This window comes from Oncorhynchus keta, chromosome 28 (assembly GCF_023373465.1).
Source record: "Oncorhynchus keta strain PuntledgeMale-10-30-2019 chromosome 28, Oket_V2, whole genome shotgun sequence".
In the NCBI taxonomy this organism is placed as follows: Eukaryota; Metazoa; Chordata; class Actinopteri; order Salmoniformes; family Salmonidae; genus Oncorhynchus; species Oncorhynchus keta.
Window position 1 is genome coordinate 1667106 of NC_068448.1, and position 20851 is coordinate 1687956.

The 20851-nt window shown below is 44.5% G+C and overlaps 2 long non-coding RNA genes and 1 pseudogene across 13 annotated transcripts; 2 read left to right on the forward strand and 1 right to left on the reverse strand.

Moving 5' to 3' along the window:
• Window positions 1-18009, forward strand: part of LOC127912973 (leucine-rich repeat-containing protein 23-like) — a 24655-nt pseudogene extending 6646 nt beyond the window's left edge.
• LOC127913075 (uncharacterized) lies at window positions 2472-3661 on the reverse strand. 2 transcript variants are annotated; one of them, XR_008084560.1, is made up of 3 exons: window positions 3138-3536; window positions 2914-3003; window positions 2472-2529 (listed from the first exon to the last, which is right to left on the reverse strand). It is a non-coding gene; the product is annotated as an uncharacterized LOC127913075 (long non-coding RNA). The 2 variants fall into 2 exon arrangements; XR_008084559.1 differs by lacking the exon at window positions 2472-2529 and adding an exon at window positions 3587-3661 and having other exon boundaries at window positions 2887-2958; window positions 3093-3497.
• LOC127913076 (uncharacterized) lies at window positions 8526-16279 on the forward strand. 11 transcript variants are annotated; one of them, XR_008084565.1, is made up of 3 exons: window positions 8526-8895; window positions 9501-9547; window positions 14622-14676. It is a non-coding gene; the product is annotated as an uncharacterized LOC127913076 (long non-coding RNA). The 11 variants fall into 11 exon arrangements; XR_008084564.1 differs by lacking the exon at window positions 14622-14676 and adding an exon at window positions 10756-10913; XR_008084570.1 differs by lacking the exons at window positions 8526-8895; window positions 14622-14676 and adding exons at window positions 9003-9080; window positions 16222-16279.
• Window positions 18010-20851: the final 2842 nt, after the last annotated feature.

Here is a 20851-nt window from a genome sequence, read left to right on the forward strand (position 1 = left end):
CTGACCCCTGTGCAGGCCCAGAATACTATCAAGCGACTGGAGGGTCTGGGTAAGCTGGAGCGTCTGACCACCCTGCACCTCCGAGACAACCAACTGGAGACTCTAGATGGAATCAGTCCCAACATGAAGGCCCTTCAGTACCTCAACATCAGGTAGGCATCAGTCCCAACAGTACCTCAACATCAGGTAGGCATCAGTCCCAACAGTACCTCAACATCAGGTAGACATCAGTCCCAACAGTACCTCAACATCAGGTAGACATCAGTCCCAACAGTACCTCAACATCAGGTAGGCATCAGTCCCAACAGTACCTCAACATCAGGTAGGCATCAGTCCCAACAGTACCTCAACATCAGGTAGACATCAGTCCCAACATGAAGGCCCTTCAGTACCTCAACATCAGGTAGGCATCAGTCCCAACAGTACCTCAACATCAGGTAGACATCAGTCCCAACAGTACCTCAACATCAGGTAGGCATCAGTCCCAACAGTACCTCAACATCAGGTAGACATCAGTCCCAACAGTACCTCAACATCAGGTAGGCATCAGTCCCAACAGTACCTCAACATCAGGTAGACATCAGTCCCAACAGTACCTCAACATCAGGTAGACATCAGTCCCAACAGTACCTCAACATCAGGTAGACATCAGTCCCAACAGTACCTCAACATCAGGTAGACATCAGTCCCAACAGTACCTCAACATCAGGTAGGCATCAGTCCCAACAGTACCTCAACATCAGGTCGGCATCAGTCCCAACAGTACCTCAACATCAGGTAGGCATCAGTCCCAACAGTACCTCAACATCAGGTCGGCATCAGTCCTTCAGTACCTCAACATCAGGTAGACATCAGTCTCAACAGTACCTCAACATCAGGTAGACATCAGTCTCAACAGTACCTCAACATCAGGTAGACATCAGTCCCAACATGAAGTCCCTTCAGTACCTCAACATCAGGTAGACATCAGTCCCAACAGTACCTCAACATCAGGTAGGCATCAGTCCCAACAGTACCTCAACATCAGGTAGACATCAGTCCCAACAGTACCTCAACATCAGGTAGACATCAGTCCCAACAGTACCTCAACATCAGGTAGACATCAGTCCCAACAGTACCTCAACATCAGGTAGGCATCAGTCCCAACAGTACCTCAACATCAGGTAGACATCAGTCCCAACAGTACCTCAACATCAGGTAGACATCAGTCCCAACAGTACCTCAACATCAGGTAGACATCAGTCCCAACAGTACCTCAACATCAGGTAGGCATCAGTCCCAACAGTACCTCAACATCAGGTAGGCATCAGTCCCAACAGTACCTCAACATCAGGTAGACATCAGTCCCAACAGTACCTCAACATCAGGTAGGCATCAGTCCCAACAGTACCTCAACATCAGGTCGGCATCAGTCCCAACAGTACCTCAACATCAGGTAGGCATCAGTCCCAACAGTACCTCAACATCAGGTAGACATCAGTCCCAACAGTACCTCAACATCAGGTAGACATCAGTCCCAACAGTACCTCAACATCAGGTAGGCATCAGTCCCAACAGTACCTCAACATCAGGTAGACATCAGTCCCAACAGTACCTCAACATCAGGTAGGCATCAGTCCCAACAGTACCTCAACATCAGGTAGACATCAGTCCCAACAGTACCTCAACATCAGGTAGGCATCAGTCCCAACAGTACCTCAACATCAGGTAGACATCAGTCCCAACAGTACCTCAACATCAGGTCGGCATCAGTCTCAACAGTACCTCAACATCAGGTAGACATCAGTCCCAACAGTACCTCAACATCAGGTCGGCATCAGTCCCAACAGTACCTCAACATCAGGTAGACATCAGTCCCAACAGTACCTCAACATCAGGTCGGCATCAGTCCCAACAGTACCTCAACATCAGGTAGGCATCAGTCCCAACAGTACCTCAACATCAGGTAGACATCAGTCCCAACAGTACCTCAACATCAGGTCAGGCATCAGTCTCAACAGTACCTCAACATCAGGTAGGCATCAGTCCCAACAGTACCTCAACATCAGGTAGACATCAGTCCCAACAGTACCTCAACATCAGGTCGGCATCAGTCCCAACAGTACCTCAACATCAGGTCGGCATCAGTCCCAACAGTACCTCAACATCAGGTAGACATCAGTCCCAACAGTACCTCAACATCAGGTAGACATCAGTCCCAACAGTACCTCAACATCAGGTAGGCATCAGTCCCAACAGTACCTCAACATCAGGTAGACATCAGTCCCAACAGTACCTCAACATCAGGTAGACATCAGTCCCAACAGTACCTCAACATCAGGTAGACATCAGTCCCAACATGAAGGCCCTTCAGTACCTCAACATCAGGTAGGCATCAGTCCCAACAGTACCTCAACACCGTCAACTGGCCTTAACTAAACATCTAACGTCAATCCCCCTGACAGGTGGCTACTGCATCATAGTATCCCTCCATCTCCTCTTTACCTCAGCAGGCTACTGCATCATAGTACCCCTCCATCTCCTCTTTACCTCAGCAGGCTACTGCATCATAGTACACCTCCATCTCCTCTTTACCTCAGCAGGCTACTGCATCATAGTACCCTTCCATCGCCTCTTTACCTCAGCAGGCTACTGATATATAATAATAATAATATATGCCATTTAGCAGACGCTTTTATCCAAAGCGACTTACAGTCATGTGTGCATACATTCTACGTATGGGTGGTCCCGGGATCAGAACCCACTACCCTGGCGTTACAAGCGCCATGCTCTACCAACTGAGCTACAGAAGGACTGCATCATAGTACCCCTCCATCTCCTCTTTACCTCAGCAGGCTACTGCATCATAGTACCCCTCCATCTCCTCATTACCTCAGGCTACTGCATCATAGTCTCCCTCCATCTCCTCTTTACCTCAGCAGGCTACTGCATCATAGTACCCCTCCATCTCCTCTTTACCTCAGCAGGCTACTGCATCATAGTCTCCCTCCATCTCCTCTTTACCTCAGCAGGCTACTGCATCATAGTCTCCCTCCATCTCCTCTTTACCTCAGCAGGCTACTGCATCATAGTCTCCCTCTATCTCTCTTTACCTCAGCAGGCTACTGCATCATAGTATCCCTCCATCTCCTCTTTACCTCAGCAGGCTACTGCATCATAGTACCCCTCCATCTCCTCTTTACCTCAGCAGGCTACTGCATCATAGTACCCCTCCATCTCCTCGTTACCTCAGCAGGCTACTGCATCATAGTCTCCCTCTATCTCCTCTTTACCTCAGCAGGCTACTGTATCATAGTACCCCTCCATCTCCTCTTTACCTCAGCAGGCTACTGCATCATAGTCTCCCTCTATCTCCTCTTTACCTCAGCAGGCTACTGTATCATAGTACCCCTCCATCTCCTCTTTACCTCAGCAGGCTACTGCATCATAGTACCCCTCCATCTCCTCTTTACCTCAGCAGGCTACTGTATCATAGTACCCCTCCATCTCCTCTTTACCTCAGCAGGCTACTGCATCTTAGTATCCCTCCATCTCCTCTTTACCTCACAGGCTACTGCATCATAGTGCCCCTCCGTCTCCTCTTTACCTCAGCAGGCTACTGCATCATAGTCTCCCTCCATCTCCTCTTTACCTCAGCAGGCTACTGCATCATAGTACCCCTCCATCTCCCCTTCTCCCCTCCTTCCCCCCTTCAGGGGAAACCTGGTGTCTGCCCAGCGGGCCTTGCGTAGTCTGGTGGGCGTATCCAGGACATTGCGAGCGCTGGTCCTAGCGGAAAACCCTCTCGTGGAGACGGAGGACTACCGTCTGTGTGTCCTGAGCCGCCTGCCGTTGCTGGAGCGCCTCGACAAGGAACCCATCTCTCCTGAGGAGAAGTCTGAGGCCCAGGAGAAACTCAGGGTATAACACGCACACACAGGAGAAACTCAGGGTATAACACACACAGGAGAAACTCAGGGTATAACACGCACACACAGGAGAGACTCAGGGTATAACACGCACAGGAGAGACTCAGGGTATAACACACACACACAGGAGAGACTCAGGGTATAACACGCACACACAGGAGAAACTCAGGGTATAACACACACACACAGGAGAAACTCAGGGTATAACACACACAGGAGAAACTCAGGGTATAACACGCACACACAGGAGAAACTCAGGGTATAACACACACAGGAGAAACTCAGGGTATAACACACACAGGAGAAACTCAGGGTATAACACGCACAGGAGAAACTCAGGGTATAACACACACAGGAGAAACTCAGGGTATAACACGCACACACAGGAGAAACTCAGGGTATAACACGCACACACAGGAGAAACTCAGGGTATAACACGCACACACAGGAGAGACTCAGGGTATAACACACACAGGAGAAACTCAGGGTATAACACGCACACACAGGAGAAACTCAGGGTATAACACACACAGGAGAAACTCAGGGTATAACACACACACACACAGGAGAGACTCAGGGTATAACACGCACACACAGGAGAGACTCAGGGTATAACACGCACACACAGGAGAAACTCAGGGTATAACACACACAGGAGAAACTCAGGGTATAACACACACAGGAGAAACTCAGGGTATAACACACACAGGAGAAACTCAGGGTATAACACGCACAGGAGAGACTCAGGGTATAACACACACAGGAGAAACTCAGGGTATAACACGCACACACAGGAGAAACTCAGGGTATAACACACACAGGAGAAACTCAGGGTATAACACACACAGGAGAGACTCAGGGTATAACACACACAGGAGAAACTCAGGGTATAACACGCACAGGAGAAACTCAGGGTATAACACACACAGGAGAAACTCAGGGTATAACACGCACACACAGGAGAGACTCAGGGTATAACACACACAGGAGAAACTCAGGGTATAACACGCACACAGGAGAGACTCAGGGTATAACACACACAGGAGAAACTCAGGGTATAACACACACAGGAGAGACTCAGGGTATAACACACACAGGAGAAACTCAGGGTATAACACACACACACAGGAGAGACTCAGGGTATAACACGCACACACAGGAGAGACTCAGGGTATAACACGCACACACAGGAGAAACTCAGGGTATAACACACACAGGAGAAACTCAGGGTATAACACACACAGGAGAAACTCAGGGTATAACACACACAGGAGAAACTCAGGGTATAACACGCACACACAGGAGAAACTCAGGGTATAACACACACAGGAGAGACTCAGGGTATAACACACACAGGAGAAACTCAGGGTATAACACACACAGGAGAAACTCAGGGTATAACACACACAGGAGAGACTCAGGGTATAACACACACAGGAGAAACTCGGGGTATAACACGCACACACAGGAGAAACTCAGGGTATAACACACACAGGAGAAACTCAGGGTATAACACGCACAGGAGAGACTCAGGGTGTAACACACACAGGAGAGACTCAGGGTATAACACACACAGGAGAAACTCAGGGTATAACACACACAGGAGAGACTCAGGTATAACACACACAGGGAGAAACTCAGGGTATAACACACACGCACAGGAGAGACTCAGGTATAACACACACAGGAGAAACTCAGGGTATAACACGCACACACAGGAGAAACTCAGGGTATAACACACACACACAGGAGAAACTCAGGGTATAACACACACAGGAGAGACTCAGGGTATAACACACACAGGAGAGACTCAGGGTGTAACACACACAGGAGAGACTCAGGGTATAACACACACAGGAGAAACTCAGGGTATAACACACACAGGAGAGACTCAGGGTATAACACACACAGGAGAAACTCAGGGTATAACACACGCACAGGAGAGACTCAGGGTATAACACACACAGGAGAAACTCAGGGTATAACACGCACACACAGGAGAAACTCAGGGTATAACACACACACACAGGAGAGACTCAGGGTATAACACACACAGGAGAGACTCAGGGTATAACACACACAGGAGAATCTCAGGGTATAACACACACAGGAGAGACTCAGGGTATACACACACACACACAGGAGAAACTCAGGGTATAACACACACACAGGAGAGACTCAGGGTATAACACACACAGGAGAAACTCAGGGTATAACACACACAGGAGAAACTCAGGGTATAACACGCACAGGAGAGACTCAGGGTATAACACGCACAGGAGAGACTCAGGGTATAACACACACAGGAGAAACTCAGGGTATAACACACTCAGGAGAATCTCAGGGTATAACACGCACACACAGGAGAGACTCAGGGTATAACACACACAGGAGAAACTCAGGGTATAACACACACGCACAGGAGAGACTCAGGGTATAACACACACAGGAGAAACTCAGGGTATAACACGCACACACAGGAGAAACTCAGGGTATAACACACACAGGAGAGACTCAGGGTATAACACACACAGGAGAGACTCAGGGTATAACACGCACAGGAGAGACTCAGGGTATAACACACACAGGAGAGACTCAGGGTATAACACACACAGGAGAGACTCAGGGTATAACACACACAGGAGAGACTCAGGGTATAACACACACAGGAGAAACTCAGGGTATAACACACACGGAACAGGAGAAACTCAGGGTATAACACACACAGGAGAAACTCAGGGTATAACACGCACACACAGGAGAGACTCAGGGTATAACACACACAGGAGAGACTCAGGGTATAACACACACAGGAGAGACTCAGGGTATAACACACACAGGAGAAACTCAGGGTATAACACACACAGGAGAAACTCAGGGTATAACACACACAGGAGAGACTCAGGGTATAACACACACAGGAGAAACTCAGGGTATAACACACACAGGAGAGACTCAGGGTATAACACACACAGGAGAGACTCAGGGTATAACACACACAGGAGAGACTCAGGGTATAACACACACAGGAGAAACTCAGGGTATAACACACACAGGAGAAACTCAGGGTATAACACACACAGGAGAGACTCAGGGTATAACACACACAGGAGAGACTCAGGGTATAACACACACAGGAGAGACTCAGGGTATAACACACAGGAGAGACTCAGGGTATAACACACACAGGAGAGACTCAGGAGTATAACACACACAGGAGAAACTCAGGGTATAACACGCACAGGAGAAACTCAGGGTATAACACGCACACACAGAGAGACTCAGGGTATAACACACACAGGAGAGACTCAGGTATAACACACACAGGAGAGACTCAGGGTATAAACACACAGGAGAAACTCAGGGTATAACACACACAGGAGAAACTCAGGGTATAACACACAGGATAAACTCAGGGTATAACACACACAGGAGAGACTCAGGTATAACACACACAGGAGAGACTCAGGGTATAACACACACAGGAGAAACTCAGGGTATAACACGCACAGGAGAAACTCAGGCTATAACACACACAGGGAGAAACTCAGGGTATACACACACAGGAGAAACTCAGGGTATAACACGCACAGGAGAAACTCAGGGTATAACACACACAGGAGAGACTCAGGGTATAACACACACAGGAGAGACTCAGGGTATAACACACACAGGAGAGACTCAGGGTATAACACGCACAGGAGAAACTCAGGGTATAACACACACAGGAGAGACTCAGGGTATAACACACACAGGAGAAACTCAGGGTATAACACACACAGAGAGACTCAGGGTATAACACACAGGAGAGACTCAGGGTATAACACACACAGGAGAGACTCAGGTATAACACACACAGGAGAGACTCAGGGTATAACACACACAGGAGAGACTCAGGGTATAACACACACAGGAGAGACTCAGGGTATAACACACACAGGAGAGACTCAGGGTATAACACACAGGAGAGACTCAGGGTATAACACACACAGGAGAGACTCAGGGTATAACACACACAGGAGAGACTCAGGGTATAACACACACAGGAGAGACTCAGGGTATAACACACACAGGAGAGACTCAGGGTATAACACACACAGGAGAAACTCAGGGTATAACACACACAGGAGAGACTCAGGCACACACAGGAGAGACAGGGGTATAACACACACAGGAGAGACTCAGGGTATAACACACACTGGAGAGACTCAAGGTATAACACACACAGGAGAAACTCAGGGTATAACACACACAGGAGAGACTCAGGGTATAACACACACAGGAGAGACTCAGGGTATAACACACACAGAGACTCAGGGTATAACATACACAGGAGAGACTCACGGTATAACACAACACACACAGGAGAGACTCAGGGTATAACACACACAGGAGAGACTCAGGGTATAACACACACAGGAGACTCAGTTAACACACAATCAAAATACATTTAGCAGACACTCAGGGTTTATCCAAACGGGACTTATGTCACACATGCATTCATTTAATGTAGACGCTTTTATCAAACCCACTGTGTTGCAGGACAGCTCTACCACTGAGTACGCATACAGTCAGGGAGGCTGTTGAGGAAGGTATCATAACACGTCTGGAGTTAGGTTAGATTACTCGTTGGTTATCACTGCATTGTCGGAACTAGAAGCACAAGCATTTCGCTACACTCGCATTAACATCTGCTAACCATGTGTATGTGACAAATAACATTTGATTTGATTTCAAATGGAATGCGCCACTAATTCCACTCCAGCCATTAGCTCGAGCCCGTCCTCCCCAATTAAGGTGCCACCAACCCCCTGTGACTTTAAGTACACCTCACCTTCGTTGGGGTCCAACTTTAGTTCCCTCTGTCTGTCTCTATAGGAGTTTAATGATGAGGTGTCTGTTGTTCCCTCTGTCTGTCTCTATAGGAGTTTAATGATGAGGTGTCTGTTGTCCCCTCTGTCTGTCTCTATAGGAGTTTAATGATGAGGTGTCTGTTGTTCTCTCTGTCTGTCTCTATAGGAGTTTAATGATGAGGTGTCTGTTGTTCTGTCTGTCTGTCTCTATAGGAGTTTAATGATGAGGTGTCCACCAACTCTGTCTGTCTCTATAGGAGTTTAATGATGAGGTGTCTGTTGTCCCCTCTGTCTGTCTCTATAGGAGTTTAATGATGAGGTGTCTGTTGTTCCCTCTGTCTGTCTCTATAGGAGTTTAATGATGAGGTGTCTGTTGTCCCCTCTGTCTGTCTCTATAGGAGTTTAATGATGAGGTGTCTGTTGTCCCCTCTGTCTGTCTCTATAGGAGTTTAATGATGAGGTGTCTGTTGTTTCTCTGTCTGTCTCTATAGGAGTTTAATGATGAGGTGTCTGTTGTCCCCTCTGTCTGTCTCTATAGGAGTTTAATGATGAGGTGTCTGTTGTTCTCTCTGTCTGTCTCTATAGGAGTTTAATGATGAGGTGTCTGTTGTTCCTCTCTGTCTGTCTCTATAGGAGTTTAATGATGAGGTGTCTGTTGTTCTCTCTGTCTGTCTCTATAGGAGTTTAATGATGAGGTGTCTGTTGTCTCTGTCTGTCTCTATAGGAGTTTAATGATGAGGTGTCTGTTGTTCTCTCTCTCTGTCTCTATAGGAGTTTAATGATGAGGTGTCTGTTGTCCCCTCTGTCTGTCTCTATAGGAGTTTAATGATGAGGTGTCTGTTGTTCTCTCTGTCTGTCTCTATAGGAGTTTAATGATGAGGTGTCTGTTGTCTCTCTGTCTGTCTCTATAGGAGTTTAATGATGAGGTGTCTGTTGTCCCCTCTGTCTGTCTCTATAGGAGTTTAATGATGAGGTGTCTGTTGTCCCCTCTGTCTGTCTCTATAGGAGTTTAATGATGAGGTGTCTGTTCTCTCTGTCTGTCTCTATAGGAGTTTAATGATGAGGTGTCTGTTGTTCCCTCTGTCTGTCTCTATAGGAGTTTAATGATGAGGTGTCTGTTGTTCTGTCTGTCTGTCTCTATAGGAGTTTTAATGATGAGGTGTCTGTTGTTCCCTCTGTCTGTCTCTATAGGAGTTTAATGATGAGGTGTCTGTTGTTCTCTCTGTCTGTCTCTATAGGAGTTTAATGATGAGGTGTCTGTTGTTCTCTCTGTCTGTCTCTATAGGAGTTTAATGATGAGGTGTCTGTTGTTCTCTGTCTGTCTCTATAGGAGTTTAATGATGAGGTGTCTGTTGTTCTCTCTGTCTGTCTCTATAGGGGTTTAATGATGAGGTGTCTGTTGTTCCCTCTGTCTGTCTCTATAGGAGTTTAATGATGAGGTGTCATTTGTTCTCTCTGTCTGTCTCTATAGGAGTTTAATGATGAGGTGTCTGTTGTCCCCTCTGTCTGTCTCTATAGGAGTTTAATGATGAGGTGTCTGTTTGTTCTCTCTGTCTGTCTCTATAGGAGTTTAATGATGAGGTGTCTGTTGTTCTCTCTGTCTGTCTCTATAGGAGTTTAATGATGAGGTGTCTGTTGTTCCTCTGTCTGTCTCTATAGGAGTTTAATGATGAGGTGTCTGTTGTCCCTCTGTCTGTCTCTATAGGAGTTTAATGATGAGGTGTCTGTTGTCCCCTCTGTCTGTCTCTATAGGAGTTTAATGATGAGGTGTCTGTTGTTCTCTCTGTCTGTCTCTATAGGAGTTTAATGATGAGGTGTCTGTTGTTCTCTCTGTCTGTCTCTATAGGAGTTTAATGATGAGGTGTCTGTTGTCCCTCTGTCTGTCTCTATAGGAGTTTAATGATGAGGTGTCTGTCCCCTCTGTCTGTCTCTATAGGAGTTTAATGATGAGGTGTCTGTTGTTCTCTCTGTCTCTATAGGAGTTTAATGATGAGGTGTCTGTTGTTCTCTCTGTCTGTCTCTATAGGAGTTTAATGATGAGGTGTCTGTCCCCTCTGTCTGTCTCTATAGGAGTTTAATGATGAGGTGTCTGTCCCCTCTGTCTGTCTCTATAGGAGTTTAATGATGAGGTGTCTGTTGTTCTCTCTGTCTGTCTCTATAGGAGTTTAATGATGAGGTGTCTGTCCCTCTGTCTGTCTCTATAGGAGTTTAATGATGAGGTGTCTGTTGTCCCTCTGTCTGTCTCTATAGGAGTTTAATGATGAGGTGTCTGTCCCTCTGTCTGTCTCTATAGGAGTTTAATGATGAGGTGTCTGTTGTTCCCTCTGTCTGTCTCTATAGGAGTTTAATGATGAGGTGTCTGTTGTTCACATCTGTCTGTCTCTATAGGAGTTTAATGATGAGGTGTCTGTTGTTCCCTCTGTCTGTCTCTATAGGAGTTTAATGATGAGGTGTCTGTTGTTCTCTCTGTCTGTCTCTATAGGAGTTTAATGATGAGGTGTCTGTTGTTTCTGTCTGTCTGTCTCTATAGGAGTTTAATGATGAGGTGTCTGTTGTTCTCTCTGTCTGTCTCTATAGGAGTTTAATGATGAGGTGTCTGTTGTTCCCTCTGTCTGTCTCTATAGGAGTTTAATGATGAGGTGTCTGTTGTTCTCTCTGTCTGTCTCTATAGGAGTTTAATGATGAGGTGTCTGTTGTTCTCTCTGTCTATCTCTATAGGAGTTTAATGATGAGGTGTCTGTTGTTCTCTCTCTGTCTGTCTCTATAGGAGTTTAATGATGAGGTGTCTGTTGTCCCCTCTGTCTGTCTCTATAGAGTTTAATGATGAGGGTGTCTGTTGTTCTCTCTGTCTGTCTCTATAGGAGTTTAATGATGAGGTGTCTGTTGTTCCCTCTGTCTGTCTCTATAGGAGTTTAATGATGAGGTGTCTGTTGTTCTCTCTGTCTGTCTCTATAGGAGTTTAATGATGAGGTGTCTGTTGTCCCCTCTGTCTGTCTCTATAGGAGTTTAATGATGAGGTGTCTGTTGTTCTCTCTGTCTGTCTCTATAGGAGTTTAATGATGAGGTGTCTGTTGTTCTCTCTGTCTGTCTCTATAGGAGTTTAATGATGAGGTGTCTGTTGTCCCCTCTGTCTGTCTCTATAGGAGTTTAATGATGAGGTGTCTGTCCCCTCTGTCTGGTCTCTATAGGAGTTTAATGAGGTGTCTGTTGTTCTCTCTGTCTGTCTCTATAGGAGTTTAATGATGAGGTGTCTGTTGTTCTCTCTGTCTGTCTCTATAGGAGTTTAATGATGAGGTGTCTGTCCCCTCTGTCTGTCTCTATAGGAGTTTAATGATGAGGTGTCTGTTGTCCTCTGTCTGTCTCTATAGGAGTTTAATGATGAGGTGTCTGTGTCCCTCTGTCTGTCTCTATAGGATTTAATGATGAGGTGTCTGTTGTTCCCTCTGTCTGTCTCTATAGGAGTTTAATGATGAGGTGTCTGTTGTTCTGTCTGTCTGTCTCTATAGGAGTTTAATGATGAGGTGTCTGTTGTTCCCTCTGTCTGTCTCTATAGGAGTTTAATGATGAGGTGTCTGTTGTCTCCTCTGTCTGTCTCTATAGGAGTTTAATGATGAGGTGTCTGTTGTTCTCTCTGTCTGTCTCTATAGGAGTTTAATGATGAGGTGTCTGTTGTTTTCTCTCTCTGAGGTGTCTGTTGTTTCTGTCTCTATAGGAGTTTAATGATGAGGTGTCTGTTGTCCCCTCTGTCTGTCTCTATAGGAGTTTAATGATGAGGTGTCTGTTGTTCTCTCTGTCTGTCTCTATAGGAGTTTAATGATGAGGTGTCTGTTTTTCTCTCTGTCTGTCTCTATAGGAGTTTAATGATGAGGTGTCTGTTGTTCCCTCTGTCTGTCTCTATAGGAGTTTAATGATGAGGTGTCTGTTGTTCTCTCTGTCTGTCTCTATAGGAGTTTTAATGATGAGGTGTCTGTTGTTCTCTCTGTCTGTCTCTATAGGAGTTTAATGATGAGGTGTCTGTTGTTTCTCTGTCTGTCTCTATAGGAGTTTAATGATGAGGTGTCTGTTTGTTCTCTCTGTCTGTCTCTATAGGAGTTTAATGATGAGGTGTCTGTCCTCTCTGTCTGTCTCTATAGGAGTTTAATGATGAGGTGTCTGTTGTTCCCTCTGTCTGTCTCTATAGGAGTTTAATGATGAGGTGTCTGTTGTCCCCTCTGTCTGTCTCTATAGGAGTTTAATGATGAGGTGTCTGTTGTTCTGTCACATCTCTATAGGAGTGATGAGGTGTCTGTTGTCCCTCTGTCTGTCTCTATAGGAGTTTAATGATGAGGTGTCTGTTGTTCTCTGTCTGTCTCTATAGGAGTTTAATGATGAGGTGTCTGTTTGTTCCCTCTGTCTGTCTCTATAGGAGTTTAATGATGAGGTGTCTGTTGTTCCCTCTGTCTGTCTCTATAGGAGTTTAATGATGAGGTGTCTGTTGTCCCTCTGTCTGTCTCTATAGGAGTTTAATGATGAGGTGTCTGTTGTTCTCTCTGTCTGTCTCTATAGGAGTTTTAATGATGAGGTGTCTGTTGTTCTCTCTGTCTGTCTCTATAGGAGTTTAATGATGAGGTGTCTGTTGTCCCCTCTGTCTATCTCTATAGGAGTTTAATGATGAGGGTGTCTGTTGTTCTCTCTGTCTGTCTCTATAGGAGTTTAATGATGAGGTGTCTGTTGTTCTCTCTGTCTGTCTCTATAGGAGTTTAATGATGAGGTGTCTGTTGTCCCCTCTGTCTATCTCTATAGGAGTTTAATGATGAGGTGTCTGTTGTTCCCTCTGTCTGTCTCTATAGGAGTTTAATGATGAGGTGTCTGTTGTTCTCTCTGTCTGTCTCTATAGGAGTTTAATGATGAGGTGTCTGTTGTCCCTCTGTCTGTCTCTATAGAGGTTAATGATGAGGTGTCTGTTGTCCCCTCTGTCTGTCTCTATAGGAGTTTAATGATGAGGAATTGTCTGTTTGTCTCTCTGTCTGTCTCTATAGAGTTTAATGATGAGGTCTGTTGTTCTCTGTCTGTCTCTATAGGAGTTTAATGATGAGGTGTCTATTTGTCCCCTCTGTCTGTCTCTATAGGAGTTTAATGATGAGGTGTCTGTTGTTCTCTCTGTCTGTCTCTATAGGAGTTTAATGATGAGGTGTCTGTTGTCTCTGTCTGTCTCTATAGGAGTTTAATGATGAGGTGTCTGTTGTCCCCTCTGTCTGTCTCTAGCAGGAGTTTAATGATGAGGTGTCTGTTGTTCCCTCTGTCTGTCTCTATAGGAGTTTAATGATGAGGTGTCTGTTGTTCTCTCTGTCTGTCTCTATAGGAGTTTAATGATGAGGTGTCTGTTGTTCTCTCTGTCTGTCTCTATAGGAGTTTAATGATGAGGTGTCTGTTGTTCTCTCTGTCTGTCTCTATAGGAGTTTTAATGATGAGGTGTCTGTTGTTCCCTCTGTCTGTCTCTATAGGAGTTTAATGATGAGGTGTCTGTTGTCCCCTCTGTCTGTCTCTATAGGAGTTTAATGATGAGGTGTCTGTTGTTCTCTCTGTCTGTCTCTATAGGAGTTTAATGATGAGGTGTCTGTCCCCTCTGTCTGTCTCTATAGGAGTTTAATGATGGGGTGTCTGTTGTTCTCTCTGTCTGTCTCTATAGGAGTTTAATGATGAGGTGTCTGTTGTTCTCTGTCTGTCTCTATAGGAGTTTAATGATGAGGTGTCTGTTGTCCCCTCTGTCTGTCTCTATAGGAGTTTAATGATGAGGTGTCTGTCCCCTGTCTGTCTCTATAGGAGTTTAATGATGAGGTGTCTGTTGTTCTCTCTGTCTCTATAGGAGTTTAATGATGAGGTGTCTGTTGTTCTCTCTGTCTGTCTCTATAGGAGTTTAATGATGAGGTGTCTGTCCCCTCTGTCTGTCTCTATAGGAGTTTAATGATGAGGTGTCTGTCCCTCTGTCTTGTCTCTATAGGAGTTTAATGATGAGGTGTCTGTTGTTCTCTCTGTCTGTCTCTATAGGAGTTTAATGATGAGGTGTCTGTCCCCTCTGTCTGTCTCTATAGGAGGTTAATGATGAGGTGTCTGTTGTCCCCTCTGTCTGTCTCTATAGGAGTTTTAATGATGAGGTGTCTGTCCCCTCTGTCTGTCTCTATAGGAGTTTAATGATGAGGTGTCTGTTGTTCTCTGTCTGTCTCTATAGGAGTTTAATGATGAGGTGTCTGTTGTTCTGTCTGTCTGTCTCTATAGGAGTTTAATGATGAGGTGTCTGTTGTTCCCTCTGTCTGTCTCTATAGAGAGTTTAATGATGAGGTGTCTGTTGTTCTCTGTCTGTCTCTATAGGAGTTTAATGATGAGGTGTCTGTTGTTCTCTCTGTCTGTCTCTATAGGAGTTTAATGATGAGGTGTCTGTTGTTCTCTCTGTCTGTCTCAGGAGTTTAATGATGAGGTGTCTGTTGTTCTCTCTGTCTGTCTCTAGGAGTTTAATGATGAGGTGTCTGTTGTTCCCTCTGTCTGTCTCTATAGGAGTTTAATGATGAGGTGTCTGTTGTTCTCTCTGTCTGTCTCTATAGGAGTTTAATGATGAGGTGTCTGTTGTCTCTCTGTCTGTCTCTATAGGAGTTTAATGATGAGGTGTCTGTTCTCTCTGTCTGTCTCTATAGGAGTTTAATGATGAGGTGTCTGTTGTTCTCTCTGTCTGTCTCTATAGGAGTTTAATGATGAGGTGTCTGTCCCCTCTGTCTGTCTCTATAGGAGTTTAATGATGAGGTGTCTGTTGTCCCCTCTGTCTGTCTCTATAGGAGTTTAATGATGAGGTGTCTGTCCCTCTGTCTGTCTCTATAGGAGTTTAATGATGAGTGTCTGTTGTTCCCTCTGTCTGTCTCTAGGAGTTTTAATGATGAGGTGTCTGTTGTTCTGTCTGTCTGTCTCTAGGAGTTTAATGATGAGGTGTCTGTTGTTCCCTCTGTCTGTCTCTATAGGAGAGTTTAATGATGAGGTGTCTGTTGTTCTTCTGTCTGTCTCTATAGGAGTTTAATGATGAGGTGTCTGTTGTTCTTTCTGTCTGTCTCTATAGGAGTTTAATGATGAGGTGTCTGTTGTTCTCTCTGTCTGTCTCTATAGGGTTTAATGATGAGGTGTCTGTTGTTCTCTCTGTCTGTCTCTATAGGAGTTTAATGATGAGGTGTCTGTTGTCCCTCTGTCTGTCTCTATAGGAGTTTAATGATGAGGTATCGTTCTCTCTGTCTGTCTCTATAGGAGTTTAATGATGAGGTGTCTATTGTCCCCTCTGTCTGTCTCTATAGGAGTTTTAATGATGAGGTGTCTGTTGTTCTCTCTGTCTGTCTCTATAGGAGTTTAATATGGAGGTGTCTGTCCCCTCTGTCTGTCTCTATAGGAGTTTAATGATGAGGTGTCTGTTGTTCTCTCTGTCTCTATAGGAGTTTAATGATGAGGTGTCTGTTGTTCTCTCTGTCTGTCTCTATAGGAGTTTAATGATGAGATGTCTGTTGTCCCCTCTGTCTGTCTCTATAGGAGTTTAATGATGAGGTGTCTGTCCCTCTGTCTGTCTCTATAGGAGTTTAATGATGAGGCCTGTCCCCTCTGTCTGTCTCTATAGGAGTTTAATGATGAGGTGTCTGTTGTTCTCTCTGTCTGTCTCTATAGGAGTTTAATGATGAGATGTCTGTTGTCCCCTCTGTCTGTCTCTATAGGAGTTTAATGATGAGGTGTCTGTCCCCTCTGTCTGTCTCTAGGAGTTTAATGATGAGATGTCTGTTGTCCCCTCTGTCTGTCTCTATAGGAGTTTAATGATGAGGTGTCTGTTGTTCCCTCTGTCTGTCTCTATAGGAGTTTAATGATGAGGTGTCTGTCCCCTCTGTCTGTCTGTCTATAGGAGTTTAATGATGAGGTGTCTGTTGTTCTCTCTGTCTGTCTCTATAGGAGTTTAATGATGAGGTGTCTGTTGTTCTCTCTGTCTGTCTCTATAGGAGTTTAATGATGAGGTGTCTGTTGTTCTCTCTGTCTGTCTCTATAGGAGTTTAATGATGAGGTGTCTGTTGTCCCCTCTGTCTGTCTCTATAGGAGTTTTAATGATGAGGTGTCTGTTGTTCTCTCTGTCTGTCTCTATAGGAGTTTAATGATGAGGGTGTCTGTTGTTCCCTCTGTCTGTCTCTATAGGAGTTTAATGATGAGGTGTCTGTTCTCTGGGTCTGTCTCTATAGGTTTTAATGATGAGGTGTCTGTTGTTCCCTCTGTCTGTCTCTATAGGAGTTTAATGATGAGGTGTCTGTTGTTCCCTCTGTCTGTCTCTATAGGAGTTTAATGATGAGGTGTCTGTTGTTCTCTCTGTCTGTCTCTATAGGAGTTTAATGATGAGGTGTCTGTCCCCTCTGTCTGTCTCTATAGGAGTTTAATGATGAGGGTGTCTGTTGTTCTGTCTGTCTGTCTCTACTTTTAATGATTAGGTGTCTGCTGTTCCCTCTGTCTGTCTCTATAGCTAAGTTTCATTTAGGTGTCTGTTGTTCTCTGTCTGTCTCTATAGGAGTTTAATGATGAGGTGTCTGTTGTTCTCTCTGTCTGTCTCTATAGGAGTTTAATGATGAGGTGTCTGTTGTTCTCTCTGTCTGTCTCTATAGGAGTTTAATGATGAGGTGTCTGTTTCTCTGTCTGTCTCTATAGGAGTTTAATGATGAGGTGTCTGTTGTTCCCTCTGTCTGTCTCTATAGGAGTTTAATGATGAGGTGTCTGTTGTTCTCTCTGTCTGTCTCTATAGGAGTTTAATGATGAGGTGTCTGTTGTTCCTCTGTCTGTCTCTATAGGAGTTTAATGATGAGGTGTCTATTTGTCCCCTCTGTCTGTCTCTATAGGAGTTTAATGATGAGGTGTCTGTTGTCCCCCTCTGTCTGTCTCTATAGGAGTTTAATGATGAGGTGTCTGTTGTTCCCTCTGTCTGTCTCTATAGGAGTTTAATGATGAGGTGTCTGTTGTTCTCTGTCTGTCTCTATAGGAGTTTAATGATGAGGTGTCTGTTGTTCTCTCTGTCTGTCTCTATAGGGAGTTTAATGATGAGGTGTCTGTTGTTCTCTCTGTCTGTCTCTATAGGAGTTTAATGATGAGGTGTCTGTTGTTCTCTCTGTCTGTCTCTATAGGAGTTTAATGATGAGGTGTCTGTTGTTCTCTCTGTCTGTCTCTATAGGAGTTTAATGATGAGGTGTCTGTTGTTCTCTCTGTCTGTCTCTATAGGAGTTTAATGATGAGGTGTCTGTTGTTCTCTCTGTCTGTCTCTATAGGAGTTTAATGATGAGGTGTCTGTTGTTCCCTCTGTCTGTCTCTATAGGAGTTTAATGATGAGGTGTCTGTTGTCCCTCTGTCTGTCTCTATAGGAGTTTAATGATGAGGTGTCTGTTGTTCTGTCTGTCTGTCTCTATAGGAGTTTAATGATGAGGTGTCTGTTGTTCTCTGTCTGTCTCTATAGGCGTTTAATGATGAGGTGTCTGTTGTTCTCTCTGTCTGTCTCTATAGGAGTTTAATGATGAGGGTGTCTGTTGTTCTCTCTGTCTGTCTCTATAGGAGTTTAATGATGAGGTGTCTGTTGTTCTCTCTGTCTGTCTCTATAGGAGTTTAATGATGAGGTGTCTGTTGTTCTCTGTCTGTCTCTATAGGAGTTTAATAGGAGTTTAATGATGAGGTGTCTGTTGTTCCCTCTGTCTGTCTCTATAGGAGTTTAATGATGAGGTGTCTGTTGTTCTCTGTCTGTCTCTATAGAGTTTAAATGATGAGGTGTCTGTTGTTCCCTGTCTGTCTCTATAGGAGTTTAATGATGAGGTGTCTGTTGTTCTTCTGTCTGTCTCTATAGGAGTTTAATGATGAGGTGTCTGTTGTTCCCCTCTGTCTGTCTCTATAGGAGTTTAATGATGAGGTGTCTGTTGTTCCTCTGTCTGTCTCTATAGGAGTTTAATGATGAGGTGTCTGTTGTCTTCTCTGTCTGTCTCTATAGGAGTTTAATGATGAGGTGTCTGTCCCCTCTGTCTGTCTCTATAGGAGTTTAATGATGAGGTGTCTGTTGTTCTGTCTGTCTGTCTCTATAGCAGTTTAATGATGAGGTGTCTGTTGTTCCCTCTGTCTGTCTCTATAGGAGTTTAATGATGAGGTGTCTGTTGTTCTCTCTGTCTGTCTCTATAGGAGTTTAATGATGAGGTGTCTGTTGTTCTCTCTGTCTGTCTCTATAGGAGTTTAATGATGAGGTGTCTGTTGTTCTCTCTGTCTGTCTCTATAGGAGTTTAATGATGAGGTGTCTGTTGTTCTCTCTGTCTGTCTCTATAGGAGTTTAATGATGAGGTGTCTGTTGTTCTCTCTGTCTGTCTCTATAGGAGTTTAATGATGAGGTGTCTGTTGTTCTCTCTGTCTGTCTCTATAGGAGTTTAATGATGAGGTGTCTGTTGTTCCCTCTGTCTGTCTCTATAGGAGTTTAATGATGAGGTGTCTGTTGTCCCTCTGTCTGTCTCTATAGGAGTTTAATGATGAGGTGTCTGTTGTCCCCTCTGTCTGTCTCTATAGGAGTTTAATGATGAGGTGTCTGTTGTTCTGTCTGTCTGTCTCTATAGGAGTTTAATGATGAGGTGTCTGTTGTTCTCTCTGTCTGTCTCTATAGGCGTTTAATGATGAGGTGTCTGTTGTTCTCTCTGTCTGTCTCTATAGGAGTTTAATGATGAGGTGTCTGTTGTTCTCTCTGTCTGTCTCTATAGGAGTTTAATGATGAGGTGTCTGTTGTTCTCTCTGTCTGTCTCTATAGGAGTTTAATGATGAGGTGTCTGTTGTTCTCTCTGTCTGTCTCTATAGGAGTTTAATGATGAGGTGTCTGTTGTTCTCTCTGTCTGTCTCTATAGGAGTTTAATGATGAGGTGTCTGTTGTTCTCTCTGTCTGTCTCTATAGGAGTTTAATGATGAGGTGTCTGTTGTTCCCTCTGTCTGTCTCTATAGGAGTTTAATGATGAGGTGTCTGTTGTCCCCTCTGTCTGTCTCTATAGGAGTTTAATGATGAGGTGTCTGTTGTTCCCTCTGTCTGTCTCTATAGGAGTTTAATGATGAGGTGTCTGTTGTTCTCTCTGTCTGTCTCTATAGGAGTTTAATGATGAGGTGTCTGTTGTTCTCTCTGTCTGTCTCTATAGGAGTTTAATGATGAGGTGTCTGTTGTTCTCTCTGTCTGTCTCTATAGGAGTTTAATGATGAGGTGTCTGTTGTTCTCTCTGTCTGTCTCTATAGGAGTTTAATGATGAGGTGTCTGTTGTTCCCTCTGTCTGTCTCTATAGGAGTTTAATGATGAGGTGTCTGTTGTCCCCTCTGTCTGTCTCTATAGGAGTTTAATGATGAGGTGTCTGTTGTTCTGTCTGTCTGTCTCTATAGGAGTTTAATGATGAGGTGTCTGTTGTTCTCTCTGTCTGTCTCTATAGGCGTTTAATGATGAGGTGTCTGTTGTTCTCTCTGTCTGTCTCTATAGGAGTTTAATGATGAGGTGTCTGTTGTTCTCTCTGTCTGTCTCTATAGGAGTTTAATGATGAGGTGTCTGTTGTCTCTCTGTCTGTCTCTATAGGAGTTTAATGATGAGGTGTCTGTTGTTCTCTCTGTCTGTCTCTATAGGAGTTTAATGATGAGGTGTCTGTTGTTCTCTCTGTCTGTCTCTATAGGAGTTTAATGATGAGGTGTCTGTTGTTCTCTCTGTCTGTCTCTATAGGAGTTTAATGATGAGGTGTCTGTTGTTCTCTCTGTCTGTCTCTATAGGAGTTTAATGATGAGGTGTCTGTTGTTCCCTCTGTCTGTCTCTATAGGAGTTTAATGACGAGGTGTCTGTTGTTCTCTCTGTCTGTCTCTATAGGCGTTTAATGATGAGGTGTCTGTTGTTCTCTCTGTCTGTCTCTATAGGAGTTTAATGATGAGGTGTCTGTTGTTCTCTCTGTCTGTCTCTATAGGAGTTTAATGATGAGGTGTCTGTTGTTCTCTCTGTCTGTCTCTATAGGAGTTTAATGATGAGGTGTCTGTTGTTCTCTCTGTCTGTCTCTATAGGAGTTTAATGATGAGGTGTCTGTT